This window comes from Phaethon aethereus (genome assembly GCF_964289735.1).
Source record: "Phaethon aethereus genome assembly, chromosome: 3".
Classification (NCBI taxonomy): Eukaryota; Metazoa; Chordata; class Aves; order Phaethontiformes; family Phaethontidae; genus Phaethon; species Phaethon aethereus.
In genome coordinates, this window is record NC_138576.1 from 35,115,356 (window position 1) to 35,134,062 (window position 18,707).

The 18,707-nt window shown below is 39.4% G+C and overlaps 1 protein-coding gene across 5 annotated transcripts in view; it reads left to right on the top strand.

Annotated features, from left to right (window-relative positions):
- Positions 1-18,707, top strand: part of KCNQ5 (potassium voltage-gated channel subfamily Q member 5) — a gene marked incomplete at both ends in the record, with an annotated part of 300,511 nt that overhangs the window by 16,350 nt on the left and 265,454 nt on the right. The gene's annotated exons all lie outside the window — the stretch shown is intronic.

Consider the following 18,707-nt stretch of genomic DNA (forward strand, 5'->3'; position numbering starts at 1 on the left):
GTGTTTATAGATATATATATACACACACACACATATATATATATATTAAAAAAAAGTGCTGACATACATTGCATCCTCATTAATAAACACGAACATGATTTATATTTTGTTGAGTCAAACACTAGTACTTTTGGATAGAGAAGTCTGTAGCAGGTACAAATGGCAGGCCAAATCCTAAAGCTGTTTACTAGCCATTAATTCCAGGCTGAATCCAGAAGCTCTTACTCAAGCAAAATACCAGTGAAGTAGCAGGATGCTTTGTCTTCGTATTCTTGAATTCTGTAAGAATGCTGTGTAATTTAAAGAAAATTCTACTTCAGGTTTCTGTCAGCATTGTGTCATTGCTGTCTTGTGCTGCCTCATGAGTGATCGCTTGTTCTGCCTGAATGGTGGTATGTTCTATGGTAAATCACCTGCAGCTGCAATGGGTCACAATATGCCAATGTTTTTAGATCTTTGCTTTAACCATTTGCAATGAATATCAGAGATTGTAAGTGGCAAAATACTTTTCCTTGAAAAGTAGCCATTAAAATACTGCTGCAAAAGTAACCACAGAATTGGGAAATGATATGGTACAAAATAACATATTTTTCTGCATACAGTTTTATTCATTTCTGAAAATGATTGTTCTCTTGCAGGCATGGAAATCTGGATATGTTCCTAATCTAAAATCAATAGGAAATACTTCAATTGTTCAAATAGCTCTTAAACATATTTTAGTTTGATAACTGATTGTGTGTTTGCAGCCTTTGTGCAAAGCACTGTTTAATAGCAGAGTTTGCTTCATAATGAATATAGATGAAGACTGTTCTTTATATTACCAATCTAAAAAATCACATGTATTCATATAATGCAGTTGATGTTAAGTTGCCACATTGCTTGGAATTTATTGCCACATTCCTTGACACATAGCTATCAACTAAAAGAACTTTTTGCAACTCAAACTCAGAATTTATCACTTTCCATTTAGAAAATGGCTGGAAAAACAGGTATTACTGGAAAGTTCTCAATATTGGCATAGATCACTTCCTGGTTTCTCCTTTAATGGTTTCTCCTCCTCTGGCAGTTGGACTAGATGATCATTTTAAGTCCCTTCCAACTGAAATAGTATTCTCTTTCCCTCTCCCTCTCCTTCTCCCTCTCCCTTTCTCTTTTTCTTTCCCTTCCCTTCTCATTCGCGGTCATCATTGTCTATGTAGGCAGTGGTTATCAATTACTATAATTGCTTGATAGTTCAGCCCGATTCTCTTACTGTTATGGTAAATTTTTAACTTTCCTAAGATTTAGGCAGAAAATACGTGAGGATTGATCTACTATTTTGTTTTGTGCTTTGTCTAGCAACTTTGTTTAAGATGCTAATTATTAATGACCACCCTTGGGGCATGAGAACAAATATTCTCATGATGAAATATATTTTCTTTTGAAATCCCTGGGTCCAGATTTGATTCAGTTGATTTACATAATTTACTTGCATAGTATTGTGAAATAAAGTAAATTAAAACAACTCAACTGCACCTTCCATCATAGAGATGTTTCAGAGTGAAGAGACCTGGATGATCATGCATTTTTGGGGGTTATCTGGTCAATTGCCCACGTGTCCTGGACCATTTGCAAAGTACAGCACCCGAGCTTACCTTCTTAGTTTAAGGTTAATGACAAAGTCTCACCATGAGTTGCTAAATAAGTCTAGTTTTGCACCAGTTCTGTGTTTGTCAGAGACATTACAGGAATTAAATCTGGCTGGAAGATTCTGTCTACAGAGAGGGATGATTATCAAGCAAAAAGCCTTGCACTTACAAAGTTTTAAAAAGGTGGTAGACAGCATTGGCAATCAAAGATGTCACTCCTGTAGTGCACTTACACTCATGTTTAATCCTGTTCCGTAACATTCGGTTTAGAATAGTTGGTCCTCTGACTCAAATTGCGTAAAGTCATCGTTCTGATGATACTCTTGGCAGTACTGGGGACAACTACTACTTTGAAACTGTTTCCTGTTGTGATCTTCTTCCTTGCAGTGTGGTGTATGCTGATACGTTACAACTTGCAGCTTGCGGTGTGTTATTGCTTAATTTAACCATAGCTTGCATTTCTTATGGTTTGATTGGTTGGCAAAGCATGCAGAAATTCTGAGTCAGATACACCTATTTCTGGATGCCCGGTATAATTAGGTGCAGCCCTGAAGCAACACGTTTTGTGCAACTTTCCAGGCACACAAAATGCAGAAATACAAGGGGTGGTTTAAAAATTGATTGGAAAAAAATAATGCCATTTAACTTTGAATTATGGTTGTACTTGTTCTGATGAGCCTCTTGGTAATGAGACTCTGATGTTTGGGCTTTTTTGCTTTTTGTCTTTTTTTTCCCCATTTAAAAATTATAACTTTGATACATATGAAATACGCCAGATGGACATTCCTGGAAATGTAGGTGTCCTGTATAACCTCAAAGTGTCTCATTAAATCCTCAGTTGTCATTAAATTCCACAAATTTCTGTTTTCTATAGCCCTGTCCTGGGGCATTGCTGGTGAAAGCGAGTTTTGTTTCTGTAGCTTGTGTAGTCTGGTCTGCATGACCAGCCTGCTAAGAAGTGTGCTAATTAGTGGTACTGCAGTTGGGTGCATGGTGCTGATTGAAAACAGGACTAAAACCAGCAACTTATATTTCAGGGGATACAGGAATTATTCACTGATGATAATTTTTGGCTGCTAACAATTGGGTTTGAATCTGTCACAAAGAAAAGGAAGCAGTTTGACTATAATTGTCCTGCTGAAAAAGGAAAATTATCTGAGAAATGTTTCCTTATATTTGAAGACTGAGATTCAATTGAACAGATAAGTGTTAGCCCCATCAAACATGATTACGTGCTTAATTGCTTGTGTGTAAATAATGGAGTAAAATCCTTACGGGTAGTAATTGAGACACACTTGGGAGCGACTGAGTACAGCAGTATATAATATTGGTTTCCTTGAAATACAGGAACTATATCAGTACTCATGGGACAAAATTGCACACCTCCATGTACTGAAAATATTGCCTCCTACGAGAACCAGGTGGAATTTAAAGCCATAGGGAAAAAAATTCCGTTTGCTATGCACTTTTGTAAAGAAACCTGGTATCTACTTTTAGTCTTTCTTTAGTATCGCTTGAGATCTGCCAGTGTTTCATCTGTGCTGCATCAGCTCTACCCGGGGCTGAGGGTGGGCATGGTTTTCTCTGGGAGGTACCAATAAATGTCTACCAAGGTGTGGCTGTGTGGGAAACTTGGCTAGCTTTCTTGTGCTGTTAAGCTGCTGGTCTGCTGCTGTCGTGACAGTCACTTCAAATCTGGGTAGTTAGTCTTGAAGTCTGTAGTGATGTGAATACTAGGTTTGAATCACTGTGTTTTTATATTTCTGGATAGGCTTTTTCCCTATTTCCCCCTCTAAAAATCCTTTGGATGTGAATTTTTTTACCTGTGAAACCTTACCTTAAGATTAAAAATACTCCATTTAAAATATACATATTGCAAAATTGTATTAAATAGTTAAGACTAGATTATTCAGTTTCTTTTATTTAAAATACATTTACAATCCAGTTAAATAGACGATAACAGTAAATGCATTCCCTAAAATTCCAGTAAATAGCATGGTCTACATCTTGAATTACCAAAAGAGGAAAAATGAAGTGACATTGGAGACACAAAGAATGGAAATATAAAGCCAAAACTGAAATTTTGGGAAACTGCTGTGGTTTTTTTGGTTTATTTCTTAAAAGGGAGGAAATAATTTTTATAAATATACCATTCTGAAACCCATACACAGTGATTTTTTTTTTTAAATAGTATTATGTGAATGAACATTTATGCTTTGCTGTGTAGCTTTTGAAACTTTGGCATTTCTTCTGTGTTTTAACCTCTCCTTTCCTTGCTATGATATTGTTTCTTTCTTTTGACCTAGCAGCCATACGCTAGGTAGGTGCGCCAGTGCAATGTGAGCATGTTCCACTGTTACTTAATATATGTGCTGGTTTATTCTTCATGCTAAATGCATACCAGAAGTACCACCAAGTGCAAATCTATCTTAACATGCACCCATACAATGAACTTAGAGCTTTTATACATGTATGTAGAAACATGCTATTTAATGTAGTAGCTCCTGATGTCAAGGTGACGTGATGCCAGCTTTCCCCTTTCCATACCACTTAGGGCTAACTTGCACCAGAGTTGATGGACTACATCTGTCCTGTCTTGTACTTGGCCTTGGGCCTCTTCGGGGCATCAGGTGGTAGTCCTTTAGCCCTTATACATAGTCCATGTGTTTTTTGGTCCAAACTATCCAAACGAATGAGAAAACTGTGTTGCAGCCCACCAGAATGGTGTTTTTTATAGCACAAAACTTGAATCACATGATTTATGACCTGTCAAGTAGCATGTGAGCCAGATCTATAGCCACTTCATCCATCTCGTGTCCTTCTCCCCAAAAACGAGGGGTTGTGGGAGCAAACTGTCCCTGAAGACAAAGAGCAAACCAGAGCTGGGGGCTGCACAGCTGAAGTGTTCAGCAGTGCAGTGCCCAAGACCTCCTCCGGGCCACTTCCTCTTTAGCAGTATAGGCATACCTAAAGATACCTATGGCTCTTATTGCAGAGCCTCCCTGGGCCATAGTGTAGAAGGGGTGATTGTCCGTCACAGCTGGTGGAGGATGTTCTTTGTCTTGTGAAAATGTGGGATTTAAAAAATTCCATCACAAATTGCAGTGAAGAGCTGGCTTTCACTGTTTTCCAAACCAAATGTAAAACTATGTGTTAGATAAACGCTGTGCTTCGGTGTTAGCCACTTCATAGGGTTTTTTTAATGTATTGAGCTTCACTTCACTCAGAGGATTTTTTCACCTGAAATCAAAATGCTTCACAGACTCCTCAGCATTCCTGCCAAGGGTGAAGGAAATCAATCATTTCTTTTAATGAAAGTTTAGATGCTTTTGAATCAGTTGGGTTTTTTTCAGGAGAAAGTTTTGCTACAAATTTCCAGCCATTTTCTCTTTTCCACTTCTCCTCTTTTCTTTGCAGATGACCAACATGTGAAAAGGCAGTGAGACTCGCACTAGAGATTTCTTGCTGCATTTTTCATAAGGAATTCACAGAGGGAGGCTGATAGTCTAAGAAATGAGCTGCTTCATCCTGGTTGGTGCTCTAGGGAGCACAGCTCAGTATTAAAAGTACAAAGTAGGGTCGGGGACCTGAAAGAAAGTGTGGAGAGAGAGGGTGGAAGTACTGCTGAACACTGGTTAAAAGCATTAGAAGCTGTTAGAAGAATTTGGCAAGCTGACACCCAGCTTTAACCTTTAAGCATCTACTTCCACCCCTCCAGAAAGGCAAAACTATGTGAAGAGGTTGGTGAGTCTATCTGGGGTGGTTTCTGAAGCTTGGTGAGCAAGGGCACTCGGCCTTAAAACTGTAGGAGTTGTATGTGCAAGTGTGTGTTTCACCCTTTTTCAGACTCAGACTTCTGTGTTCTTGGTAATACTTTCAGTTTGGATCGTAGTGCTTTCCAGAGCTTCTGCTGTAAGGGAGCCAAAGACATTGCGGCCGTGAGCTTAATAACCAGCATCCTGGCTGGCTGCAGCGCGTCACCGGGCTCGCACCGCGCGTGCACCAGAGGCTCGCTTTTGCCTTTACTGTTACCAAGGGCCAAGTCTTATCCCTCATTACTGCAAACATAGCTCTATACTGTAAGATGATCAGTATTTGCAAACCTTTAATGAGCCAGCTGCAGTGTCATCATGTTCCAGCCTCCACCTTTTGTCCCACTAGAGATGCAGATGTCCCAGAAGGATCCAACTAAAATGAGATGTTAGTCTTCCATATAGAATCACAGCATGATAGAATAGTTTGGGTTGGAAGGGACCTTTAAAGGTCATGTAGTCCAACCCCCTTGCAATGAGCAGGGACATCTTCAACTAGACCAGATTGCTCAGAGCCCCGTCCAACCTGACCTTGAATGTTGCCAGGGATGGGGCATCTACCACCTCTCTGGGCAACCTGTATATTGTTTGCTTTTACCTGTAGCCTTGTAGATCTAAATAATGTTTTAGAAGTGCATTGTATCCCCCATCACACCTTAAAAAAAGGCAAGTAAGTCCCTTCATATGTATGTCTTCATGTATATTTAATTATAATTTTTCCGCCTTGATACGTTTTTTTTAAATGCCTCTAATCAAAGCAAGCAGTTCAGATACAAATGCAGCATTTGTGGACTATTTGTGAATGTACAAAGCGTTTGGACTGATAAATACTGAGTGAAGTAGTATTTTTGTGTTTAGTAGTATGATGTAGTATTTTTAACCTGTTTTTTATCTGTGCCTGAAATACTTTTAAAATAAAGAAGCCTTTTTGTTATGCGACTAATCAGAGGATAATTCAAAGAGAAGTTGCTGTTACAAGTCAGAAATATTCTTCCAGTTTAACATTTCACAACTCTATGTTGAGAGAATGCAAATGAAGCAAGCCAGTAAGTGAAGACAAGCTGATGTTACACTCTGGTGTTGCTTCTTTTAAATTTGGCTTAAGGCGTAAAATAACAGCTTGAGAAGCAAGTGCAACAACCACTAACTTTTATGATTCATTTAAAGTAGTCACATTTTTAAGCATGAAGGAGCTTTTTGAGGCTGCACTCTTGATATAAAAAAATATTCATAGGAAAACGCGTCCTTAAATGCGCTTACGTTTTTCTGCCAGGTGCTGCGGTAACAGTAGTGCGGATTTATTGGATCAGGAAAATAACCTAAAAGCTGTAGGGTTTTTTTTATGTTAGGGAATGAAATACCAATCCAGCATCATTCAGCATTGAGTTCTGGGAAAATAATATGTTTGTTGGGCAACTTCCGTTACTCCTAACCTTACTAATCTGTTAATAGTTGTTTCTAGAGGAGAACCATAAGGAAGCGCCACAGGAACCTGTTGATCGCGTTGCAGTTGTAGGTGCCAGGGCGGCGGATGGCTGACGGCTCCCCATACCGCTTTGCTTCGCACCTGCCCACCAGTCTGTCCTGCCGTCTGCATGCCTCCTCAGCTCCGTGAGCTTTCAGCTTGCCATCTTCCATCTGTATTCCCTTAGTGGACCTCTCTGTAGGAAAGCTGAAGGGAAGCCCCCTGAGCAGAGACATCCATGAGTTTGGTAGCTGGGGAGCTGGAGATCCTGCAACATTCCCATGTAATTTTTAAAAATTAATTAATTTAGGAAAGATTCCAAACTTAATATTTCTCCTAATTAAATTCAGAATTGAAAAATATTTGGATTTTTTTTTTTATTTCTGTGGATATTTTTATGTCTACTCCGGATCTTGAATATTTTGTAGTTTAAATAAACATCTAAATGTTTTGATTGAAATGAAAATATGCAACATGCTGGAAACAGACTGACCCAGACCATTTCCATAGTTTCTATGTTTGGCCTGTGGGTAACGTTCACTATGGAGTTTCCTGGAGCCCCTTGACGACCTGCTGCCCAAAGTTTCAGGATGGAAAAAAAAAAAGGTAGCTGATACCTTCTGGCATGACTCTTCCCTTGCTTCTCCTGATGTCGCCTAATGATCCCCACTCTTTACATAGGTAGGGCGACTGGGGGGCAGTGACAGCTGACAACTCTAGGTTGCACATTGTTTTTCAAGTTGAGGTTAGAAGCTAGCGCTAGATATCACCATTGATGGTTTTGGGCTACCATGCGGACTGCTGCAGGTTAATTTTTGTAACATGCAAGGCATGCAAGAACGTATTGAAATTCAGTGGGAGTGAGTTGTTGAGGCCCCTGACATTCCTGGAAGTGCCAGGCAAACGCAGGGCAAACCCTCTTGCTGGGCTTGGCAGGACGTGGGCATTGCAGGGAGCCCGCTGCTCAGCAGAGAGGTATTTCTGCTGCGACTTTTGCTGCAATTGAGAAGCAGTTATTGCCACACATTTTGCAGAGGTATTTGGCAGCCACACAACTTGCTTCATGTTCATTGACCGATGCCAAGACAATATTGGTTACTCTCCTCTCCAAGTCCTGTTCCTTGCCTATAAAGTTAGCAATTAAAAACATGCAAGAGGTGCTGGGTGAGTGGGGAATGAGTGTGATTTTAATAAACAAGGTAGCCCCAAACCCAGCAGAATTAGTAAAACCTGGAATTACGCTTCTGGATTTATTTCCTGTTTTGGTGCCTGAAGACGATCAGAGCTCAGTCTGATGCTTTTTCTTCAGCTGTGGCATGCTGCGGGTTTCTCTCCTGTGCACTTCGGCTGTGCAGCGAGAGCTGTGCCGCCTGCTGCACCTTTTCTTTGGCACAGGGTTTGCACGTAGTTTCTTTCCTCTGCCAGGTCATTTATTTTCATTAAATACATAAGAAGGAAACATTTTTGTGAATCCCCCCTCCTCTGTCAAGTCGGATTGAAATCAGCCACCGGGTTGAAAAGTCAGTTTGTGTTGAGGGGAGGTGGAGCAGGCCAGCATGCACACAAGCCACCTGATTGCAGAAGTCTTGTTCCGTAAGAATCTGGCGCCAGTCCCTCTGCTGCTAAAGAGGACTGAACTAACCATGTTCCCAGAAGCATCACTAGCAGTTCAAGACTACACGGCATTTTTTTGAGATGCCATGAGTTGCCAAGATTTTTCTGAGATCTTAGTTTGTCCAGGGACAGCTGACTTAAGTGAGTGGTGATAGTAACACCGATTTCCTTGTACCATAAACATGCATTGTGCTTTGCAAGGAAAACATGAGTCCTCTGTCTCAAAGGTTAACCTAAATAAAATGCAAAATCACAACATATTAAAATTGGCTTGTCAGTTAGGTTTCACATAAGGTCCTTCCACCACGAACAAGAGCAGCATTCCTGGTGAATGAGAGCTTTCCTGGAAAGATAAGTGTTAGGTACCCCCCAGCCTGTTGCTTAATCCGGGTGGGCAAATAAGGTGGTGAATATGAAGATGAGAAATCACACCCTTTTTCCTTTACCAGCCGGAGAGACGTTGATGTTAAGCAATGATAGTGCTTTCTGCGTAGTTGCCAGCATTTAGAAGTGTTATCCAAAGAAAACTCTCTAAATAAACTGGGTGCCCACTGGGCTGCAAGGAGTGAATAAACAGAGAGGGGCTGCCAAGAAAGCGGAGTGCAGGGCACCGCTTGGACCAGACCAGATGTATGGGGTGGATGGAGGAGCCATAGGGGACAGGGGCTTTGCACCTACAAAAGCTTCCAGAAATGCTCTCACTCCTAAGGGATATAACCCTCCTGTGGGAAGTACATTATACTAGACTGGACAAATACTTGAGACCCTGTGGAAAACAGAAAAAGCACTAAATATACTTGGTATTTTGTATAGTAAAAGAAAAAGAACACTTGCAGCTTTTTCTTCTCTATGCCTTTGTCTTTCACAGCAAAAGCATAAACATCCTACCTTTTTGTTACTGAATCGTATCTTCTTTTCATTGATTTGGAAAATGAGGCTTTATTAGTCTTGAATGGAGACCTTCCCTTGGGTAACTGGTCTGTAAAATAATGGTTTAGTTGTTAGTGTTTGAACTCTGCTGAATAAATTGGTTTTGGAGTAAATTATTTTAGTTTTAAAACAGCATGTTTTAATACCAAGTGGTTTAGAGTGACTTTGCTGATCTGTACTGCGCAGAAAATGCAAGATCCTGCTTCAGCAGAATAGTATGTAGTCATATCTCTTCATTAAATTTTCATCAAGGCTGTAGAAATTTCTGTTAATTATTCTAGTGTCATTCACAATGTTGATGGCAAGGAAAATCACATATTGGTGGCAAAGAAGGTTTCAACCAAAGTGCCTTTGTTTTTTCATTTCGTGGCTTTCAGAAGAATGATGACTTTAAACTCTCTTATTTTCTACTGCTGATTTGTAACTGTGACTGAGAAATACTCTTTCTTTTGTGATTTTTGTTTTTTTTCCCCAGCTTTAGCTCCAGCAGGTTGAAAACTAAACTCTCAGTTTGGGTGTGCAAAACTAAAGACAGCATTACAAAAATACATATAAAAGCAATGGTTGGGATTAAAATTACTGGTCTGAAATAAAAGGCACACATCACTAATCCGGAACGACCAAATGCCTTAGAAGCAACATACTTGATGTTAGGAACGCGGTCTAGCTGATGAGCAGGACTGGAGAGATTGAGTGTATGTGAGCATACACAGCATATATGTATACAAACTAATTCAATTCCAGACTTGGCAGGTGATGTAAATGTCAGGCTTGGCTGGCATGATTCACATACCTGAAGTCCCAAAAGCATCAGTATTTTTGCTGTATCCCAGCCTGCGCGTTCGAATGCCGTCGCATCTACGTGTGCTGAATGCTGTGGAAATTGGCAACACCGTAAGGCGCATCCCCCTTCAGGGTTCCTTGTTTGAATGGCACCTACTCAATGGCTGAAGATTGTCTGTGTCAAAGGAATTAGATGAAACCTGTTTCTGGGCATGTGTCTACATTACAAAACAATCCATTTTATTTGTCACTAGCTGGCAGGATGGCTAAAAGCTCTGGGCAGAGAGTTTAAGAACTGAAGTTATATGAAAGCTGAAATGCCATTTTCTTCAAGAAAAGGTCATTGAAAGGCTTGGATGGAAAGGAGGCTTTTGGAAAGAGGATGCTTGTACTCGTTTTTGTTGGTGTTTGTGGTTTTTTTTCCCCCACTAAAGAAAGAACATCATTGCTTGTCTGAAATGAAGAAGAAAAACAAGCAACTAAGAACAAATGCCTAGCATTCCTTTTTATTCTACATGTACTTTCCTTGTCGTTTTTATAAGACAATATTGGCATTTTAACGAGTCAGTTAGTAGCATTTTAGAGATACTAAAGAAAATAAATTAATGACAGAGCATCCGTTGTTTAGTCAAGAATTATTTGCTAGATACTGATGATTTTTGGAGGACAAGAACAGTTTCTGAAAAACTTAAGTAAATGCCATAACTTTTTATCAGCAGTAAATGTGCAAGAAGTTAAATTCTGTGTCTCTTTTAGGTTTCTAAAATTTGTAGAGTTGTAAACATTCTAGCAAAATTGCAGAATGCCAACAGAATCCTATTAAAAATATTATGATAAAGTTCTTTATAAAAACTTTTTTCCTATTTATGTTTTTATTGGCTCTCTGTAGGATATGGGTTCATAACCCAGTCATAATCAGTTCCACTCTGAAATTAGAAATGGGAATGAAGCCACTTTTCCACAAGTTAGAGAGTAAACGCTGGTTTTGTGCCAGCAAAAATGTGACTAATAATGGTTCTTCCTAACGACATGAAGTACAAAAGGTGATGTATAAAAATGTTTATCTTGAAAAATATGATAAGAAAAGTCATTTAAAAATATATTGTGAATGAATGCTATTCATTTCTGTCTACATCTGTAAAGTAAAAAATGAGCATTTTGCCTATTTATTTTAAAATATTTTAAATACTGTAAACATATGCCCATATAATTTATATTGTCAGTTAACATTTTACATGCTTCTACCTCTAGAAATTTCCAGGGATTATTTGATGTTTGTGGACTTCTAAAGCAGTTTAAGCTGAAAACAAATACAAAAAATTTTGGAGCAGCCGTTAATTATTTCCTAGAATTCATGGTGGGTTTTTTTCTTGGAATAAAAAACTGGAGTTTCAGGGAACTGGAAAACCAGACAGAGAATTCCTATCTTACCAAAATATGATCTTATGGATATGCCTAATTTTGTTAGAATAAGCTGTATTTGTGTGTTCAGGTTCCTCATGTAGACAATATGGACAGAAATACTCCATTCTGGTTGTGTTGTAGAAATGGAAGTGATGAGAAATTTGAAACAAGTGATTCTATTTTAGTTGCAATACATGTTGAAAACGAAAGACAAAGTGTAATTAGCGTATGAATTTCTGTGCATTACCGAGCTGGGAGGTACGCTGCCGTGGAAGACCTTTCTGGCAGGTTTTTTGCAAGCTTGTCACCCCAACGTGCAGACGATTGAGGAATGGGTTTGGTGGTGCTTTGGGCCGGCACATTGTTCTCTGTTGGTTCCCTTGGAGCCTCTGTGGCAGCAAGATACCTTTGAAGGAGCCATGCTGAGAGTTTGTACACTGCAAAAGATGGAAGGAAGTCGTTCCCGCCTCCAGAGAGCTACCTGAGATTCATGGTGTCTCAATGGGCCAGAGTGTTGGGGGACCCAAACCCAAACTCCAGTGAGAGGACTGAAAATGAACATCCTTGAGGTGAAACTCTTGCAATTTCCACTCATTTGTAGAAGGATAATTGCTGTGGGAGCCTGGGGAAGAAGTGATGCCCAGATTTTAATCTATGGCAATTAATGCAATAGATAGAAGAAACGGTTTGCTCTCAAGCACCTCAAGGTAAATCAAACATCAGGAGAATAATGTGATTTGAACTAAATTTTTGAACTAAATTATATATGCTGAAATATTTGCAATCCTTATATTTTTAACATCTGAAAAGTGTATACCAGAACCAAAACCACTGTTTATACAGTCTAGTTTATGGCACATTCATCAGTGGGGATTATGGATATTATGATTTAAAAACTGTAAATAGAAGAAAATGGACAGCCTGTTACATAGTGCTTGGATATAATTTATATATCTTTGGGGCATAGATCCCAGTCAGATGCAAAAAGATCCATTCAAAGAAAGTCATAGTCCCAGTTAATATTTCATATATCTATATAAACAAAAAGTAGTGTTAGGTGATGTCATAGGAAAAATTGTGCTTCACGACACACTGTATTTTGCACTCGCCAAGATATGTTCGTATTGAATATATGACAGACTTTAAGTTTTATTTCTCTTGGCTGTTCTGGTCCTTTGGCAAAATTGATCGAAGAATTTAGTCAACAGAACCCCAGGAATGGAGATGGGCTGTCTTTACAAGGTAATAGCTGAAACAGTTTAAAGAAGGTTTGAACTGATACTGCAGATCTGGCTCGAAGATCCAAACGTGCCAAATATGGAAAAACAATAAGGAAAGGAAGGTCAGTTTGATTAAAAACGTGATGTTTGTTGCAATTACAGCAGTTGAATATCAGGTAGCAGAACAGTGCATATTTGAGGCAGCAGATGTGGGCTATTGGTAGACATGCTGGATTCAGATAAAACTGTTCTTTGACAACTAGCAAACAGCTGTGCTGAGGCAGAGTGGTGTTGTGCAGGGTGCTTTGGCTTGGTTTTATTTCACTCCTTTATCAACAGAAAGTGCTGATCTACGTTTCGGGGTGCAGCATGATGCACCTCGCCTTCCTTGCTTGCTGCACATCTCTTCCTGCGCACCTCTCCTAGCTGGGTGGGTTTCAGGATAGTGTTATTTACCGAAGACAGTAAATTCAGTTCAGCTCAGTAACATTTGAGACCTTTTTGACTATGGTCTACTTTTTGTCCTAGTGCAAATTTTCGTATATTCTTGGCATGTTTTCTCCTTTGAAACATTTTGTGTAGGTCTTGTACCAAAAACACTGTAGCTGTTTTCTTGCTCAGAAAGCCGTGTGTTTAGTTGTGCGCTTCTCAACAGGGACCCCAGTGACTATATCCGTTTTTTCAACACTCATTCATATTTGCAACCATGGATTTTTATACCCACCACATTTTTTCCGTAGGCATGTCCCAATCCCTTCACTCTTCCCCCAGTTTCACTGCCTGTTGGTGCTTTTCTACCTCCCTGTTTTCTTTCTTATATTCACCAAGGCCATTTCTTTTTCCTCGTAACGACACTTATCTTTTCCTTTCTGACTTATTTGCAGGGTATCTTAGCATCAGTAGACAGCTCTTGGGTATGTTGTATGTCATGTAGTGCCATCCATGCCAGTGACTCCAGCTTTTATAAGATTCACATGGCTGAGAAGAGACCTACTACACGGGTTTTGTGGGTGTCCACTGAACCCCAGGCATCTGCTGCAGGAGTATCTAAATACCAGGGAAGAAATTGGAGGTGGCCGTTTTACTTAGGTAGATATGGAAGAAGTTACCCTTGAGTTACAGTGAGAGCCCCATACATTTAACATCATTTTGATGACTGGAGCAAGTTTTGCCGAGCACCACGAAGGAACCCACGCAGAGGAAAAGCTGATGTGAGCCCCAATCTGAGGACGTTGGAGCAGAGGGCTCCTCCTTGCTCAAAATGGACTTGAAGCCTTGTGTTAAAATGGGTACTTGCTGTGAGTTGCAACATGATTAACAGTCCATTTATATTCCTTGAAAAGATAACGGCATAACTTAACTACTGCCTGATGATGAGCAGACAAAGCATGCAGAGCGTGTTGCTAGAGAACAGCATAAAGGTCAGGCAAACTCAGCCAGTCCATCACCAAGAAAACAGAGACGGTTGCTTTCAAAGACCATGGCGACTGATTGTCCTTCCCTCTAAGCTTGTTTATGCCGTGTGATTGGGTTAGCACTTCTCCATAGCTCGTTAAGTATAATGGTGTTTAGCAATAATTGGAAGCAGTGACTGCTGATGTAAGGGAGACGTTAGCGGTACTGTGAGCGCAGGCACCAGTCCTGTACCTCTGGCAGCACATTTGTTCAGCAACTTTGAACCCTGTCTTGTAAAATAAAACAAGAGCTTTGAATTACATCCTGCTAATTTGTTTAATATCTGCTAATTTGTGTAATATCTGCTAAATTTGAACTTGATAATCTCTTCTGAATAACCAAATGGCACAAATTGGCAAATGATTTAAAAACAGACCTTCCTGCGTTTTCTGTTTCTTCAGTATTACTGAAACAACTTCTTTTCAAAATAAGGAAGCTGTCATTGGTTAAATATAACATCCTAGGGCATTTAGAAAAGAAAAACCGGAGCTGCGTGTGTCGTCCGTGCAGAGAGCAGTCATTGATCGCATTGGCCTGGCTGCAGTGGGTACGCCTGTGCCCAGCTTGGTCTTCCTACACCTTGAAGCTCTTGGCTTCAGCCTTTAGGTCTGCTGGCTTAGCCCGCTTTGTGTTCCGTAGTCAGCAAATTGTCAAGGTAGCATCCAACGATTAGACTTTCAACATATTTCCAAGATAAAGAAAGACAGGAGCTACTTTTATGACAGCTTTTAGCTGTCAGTGTGTATTCAAGTGTAGTCTACATGTGCCAGGACAGCTAAACTCCAGTTTAGTTCTCCTCTCTGAGACAAGGTATTTATTCCCCTTTTGTCCTTAGCGGATCACACCGTACAAGGCTGAACAGGAAAACTTAGTCAAGGCCATGTAAAACAAAAATTCCCAGAATTTGCAATGTAGTTATGGGGAACATCTAGCAAACTGGCACGTTCGCAACGTCTAAGTTGTATACAGATCATCAGTTTTTACATTATGGAAAATCAGGTAGTCCAAACAAAGGCATACATGTAATATACATACATAATAAAAGAAAGCAAATGACAGCACACACACATTTCGTGTCCTGGGAAGAAATAGCAAGGCTGAATTGTATAAATGTTGCTCATGTCATTTACCCCATGCCAAAAGGTTTTTGGATGCTGGGGTGATTAAGATGATGAAAGAATATGTTCAAATTACAGTAGAATTTATAAACTGACATTAATGAAAAATTAGTGTTACCTGTCACATAAATACTTGCCATAATGAATACAGATCGTAAGGTTGGAAAAATATCTTGCTTTAGAAAACAGCTTTCAGTAATAATACACATCGAGGCTAATATAATGTTCCTAAAGATAGGTGTTTTTTCATTGAAAACTTTCTTGCCTTTGTTTCCTATAACATCAATGTCATCATGAAAAAATATGTTTTCTTCGTCTTTATACTCTTTTCATCTTGATTGCATTTACAAAAAGAAATCACTATAGCCAAATTATTAGGATATTTATTCTTTCAGTGGGGAAGGTTAGGTTAAGCAAACAAAAAGTATCAGTTCAGCTTGAAACTGTTGATACAGAATATCTACGTGTTCCCTGCATTTTAAGAAATTATTTTGCAGTACGAAGCAATCTCCTTGTTCCTTTGAAAACTAGGGTTGTATTTTACACCTTTTTTTAAAGAAAGTTAGATGCTTGTTAAATCACTTTTAATATCCTTTACCTTTCCACCAGTAGCCAATGCCACCAATGCCACCAGTAGCATTTCCTATATGGAAATGGGCTTTCTACTGTTGACTTAGTTCTGGGTCAGTGTAAAACAGAGCAAATGAATTTAAGTAGGTGCAAATCACAGCAAAGAGTTTCTGGATCTGTAGGTAATCTTCCAAATGTTTTAGGGGCGAGTGGTGAATGCATATTTGAAGTTTGTGCTGCTGTGTGGAGAGTTTTGCTTCTTCACTGATACTGTGACTTTTTAATATGTATGGGGTCAGGTTTAAAAGTTAGGTGTTCAGTATAACCACTTTGTCTTTTCTTTCCTGTACAAATTGTCTACTTGTGTAGCTCAACAATTTGTATTGGAAAGATTTTGCCATTAAAGATTGAACTGCGAGCCATATCATGCCAAGGCAACATAGGAATCTGTGAGTACAAAAGTAGCGCTGCTATCTGATAATTAGGAATTTAAAACATCAGTAGATTATGGTTTTGAGTATCATTGGAGCTGGGCATTTTCAAATTGAGAGGTCTGGTACTGTACCGATAGCTTTAGAGGTGATCATAGAATCATAGCGTAGTTTGGGTTGGAAGGGACCTTTAAGGGTCATCAAGTCTAACCCCCTGCAATGAGCAGGGACATAATGATTTCTGCTCAAAAACTGTATATACTATATAATCTACAAAAATTAATTAATAAAATTAAAAGACCTACATGTTCTGATGATAAACTGTAAGTAACCAGAAGTGTGAAACTGTAGCCTGCCCTGTATTCCGCTGTCTCGGTTTACCTTGCTGCTTAGTGCGGAAGTACAAGCTAACATTTAGGAAGTATTCACTATTTTTAAATGGTAAGATCTTCTGAATGGTCAGGAAGAAGATGCAAGGAAGTAAATGCCTAGTTCATATTATTGAACTAGGAATGTTTTCCTAGAACATATAGATAGAATATAATAGAATATGAATATAGAATATAGAATATGCCGAGAATATAATAGAATATATAATATTCAGCTTGCCATGCTGCAGTGTCTTCTTATGAGACTGGTGACCTGATGAGAAGAGAAAATAGAGTGGATTCTCACCACTTTACCCACCCAGAAGATCACAGGGGTATTCTAGTTTAGCAGATAATTTCAGAACTTGAGGAAAAAAATTCTGAAGAACAGAAACGTGTCTGAACTCACAGAAATATACTCACTAGTTCCGTATCCTAAAGCAAATTTTAATTCAGATTTCTTCTATGTTTTATACAATACTATTTTTTTCAGCTATTTGACGTTTTGTAATAGTGTTTATACCTGTGTTGTACTTCTGGTTGTCCTACACCTTGCTGTACGTTTCTGCTAAAACTAAGGGCAGAATTACTTTTTTTCTGGGTTATTAGGAAAAGACAGTGTTGCATGTTATGAAACCTTACAGCAATTGTTTGATAACGTACAGTACAGTTTCTTAAGGAGCAATAAAATATAACATTTGCAACTATGTAAATAATACTTAGAGATAATGCCATTTTCCCTCGCCTGGAGTTAAACCCCTTTCTTGCCCCCATATCTCGTGGGCCGAGCTTTTACCTGGTGAGCGTGTGGAGCATGCCAGACTGGCTGTTCCCCGTGGACACCCACGGGAGAGCTCCTGAAACAGCTGAGGAAATGGCTGGAGAGTATTTTGGGTGGCTTTTGGCCTTTTGGTGGAGTTGTCCTTCTGCGCTTGTTGCATGTATGCTGAGTTAGGACCTATTTCAACTCTGCATTCCTCCGCTGCTCTTTTCCATTTTTGCTATTTAAAAATAAAACACAACCAAATGCTGATGTTTGAGTTCTCGGTCAGCTCTGCAGTCGGAGAGCAAGCGCTGCCTCTATTTGCAAGTGAAACTTGTAAGACGACTCGCGGAAACAGGAGTTACGGCAAAGTTTTGCTGCGCCACATCTCCCCGAACAAGAGGCACCGAGAGGTCGGTAGCTAGAAAATATGTACAGACTTCAGGCGTTTTGAGGATGACATTTCAAAAAAAAAAGAAAAAAAAATATAAACTTGACACTGGAGACAAGGACATGCGGCACTTGTCTGGCGTTTTCATTTGGGATTGATGAATTGAAGTCAACATGTTCCTGCCTGCAATTTGCAGAGAGGTTTAGCCAGCTGTACTTTCATGTTCCTATGCATTGCATCTGGAGCCTAAAAGACATAATGGGAAGACCGGTGAGAATTCAGGATGTTGTTTACCATTTTGATTTGCAAAGCAAATTTTGGGCATCACGTCCTACAAACACCTGGAGAAGGTTCTATTTCATCAGCAATCCACGCCTGGTTTGAAAAATAGCACAAAGATAATACAAAGAACTGGCACAGAAATAGTATTCAAAGTACAGTATAATTGTCAGAGTTGGGATGTGTTTGCTGGTGCAGGAAAAAAACAGGAATGAAAGGTTCATGCTAAGCTATTTCAATTTATTATTAATACTTGAGCTACATCATGGTTTTTTTCACTGTGCAATCTGTATTAAATACGTTGTTAGAAAAGGCTTTTTACCACTAATGACTTAAACCTTGTAGTCCCCAGTTCATACAAGAAGTTCTAGCCAAATCAGAGAATAGTGTGGGAGTAAGGATGCTCTTGTGAGTTTGGCTTTGCAGAACTGAGCTCAAACTGTAGGTTTGAGGAGTTTTTCAGCTTACTCATATTT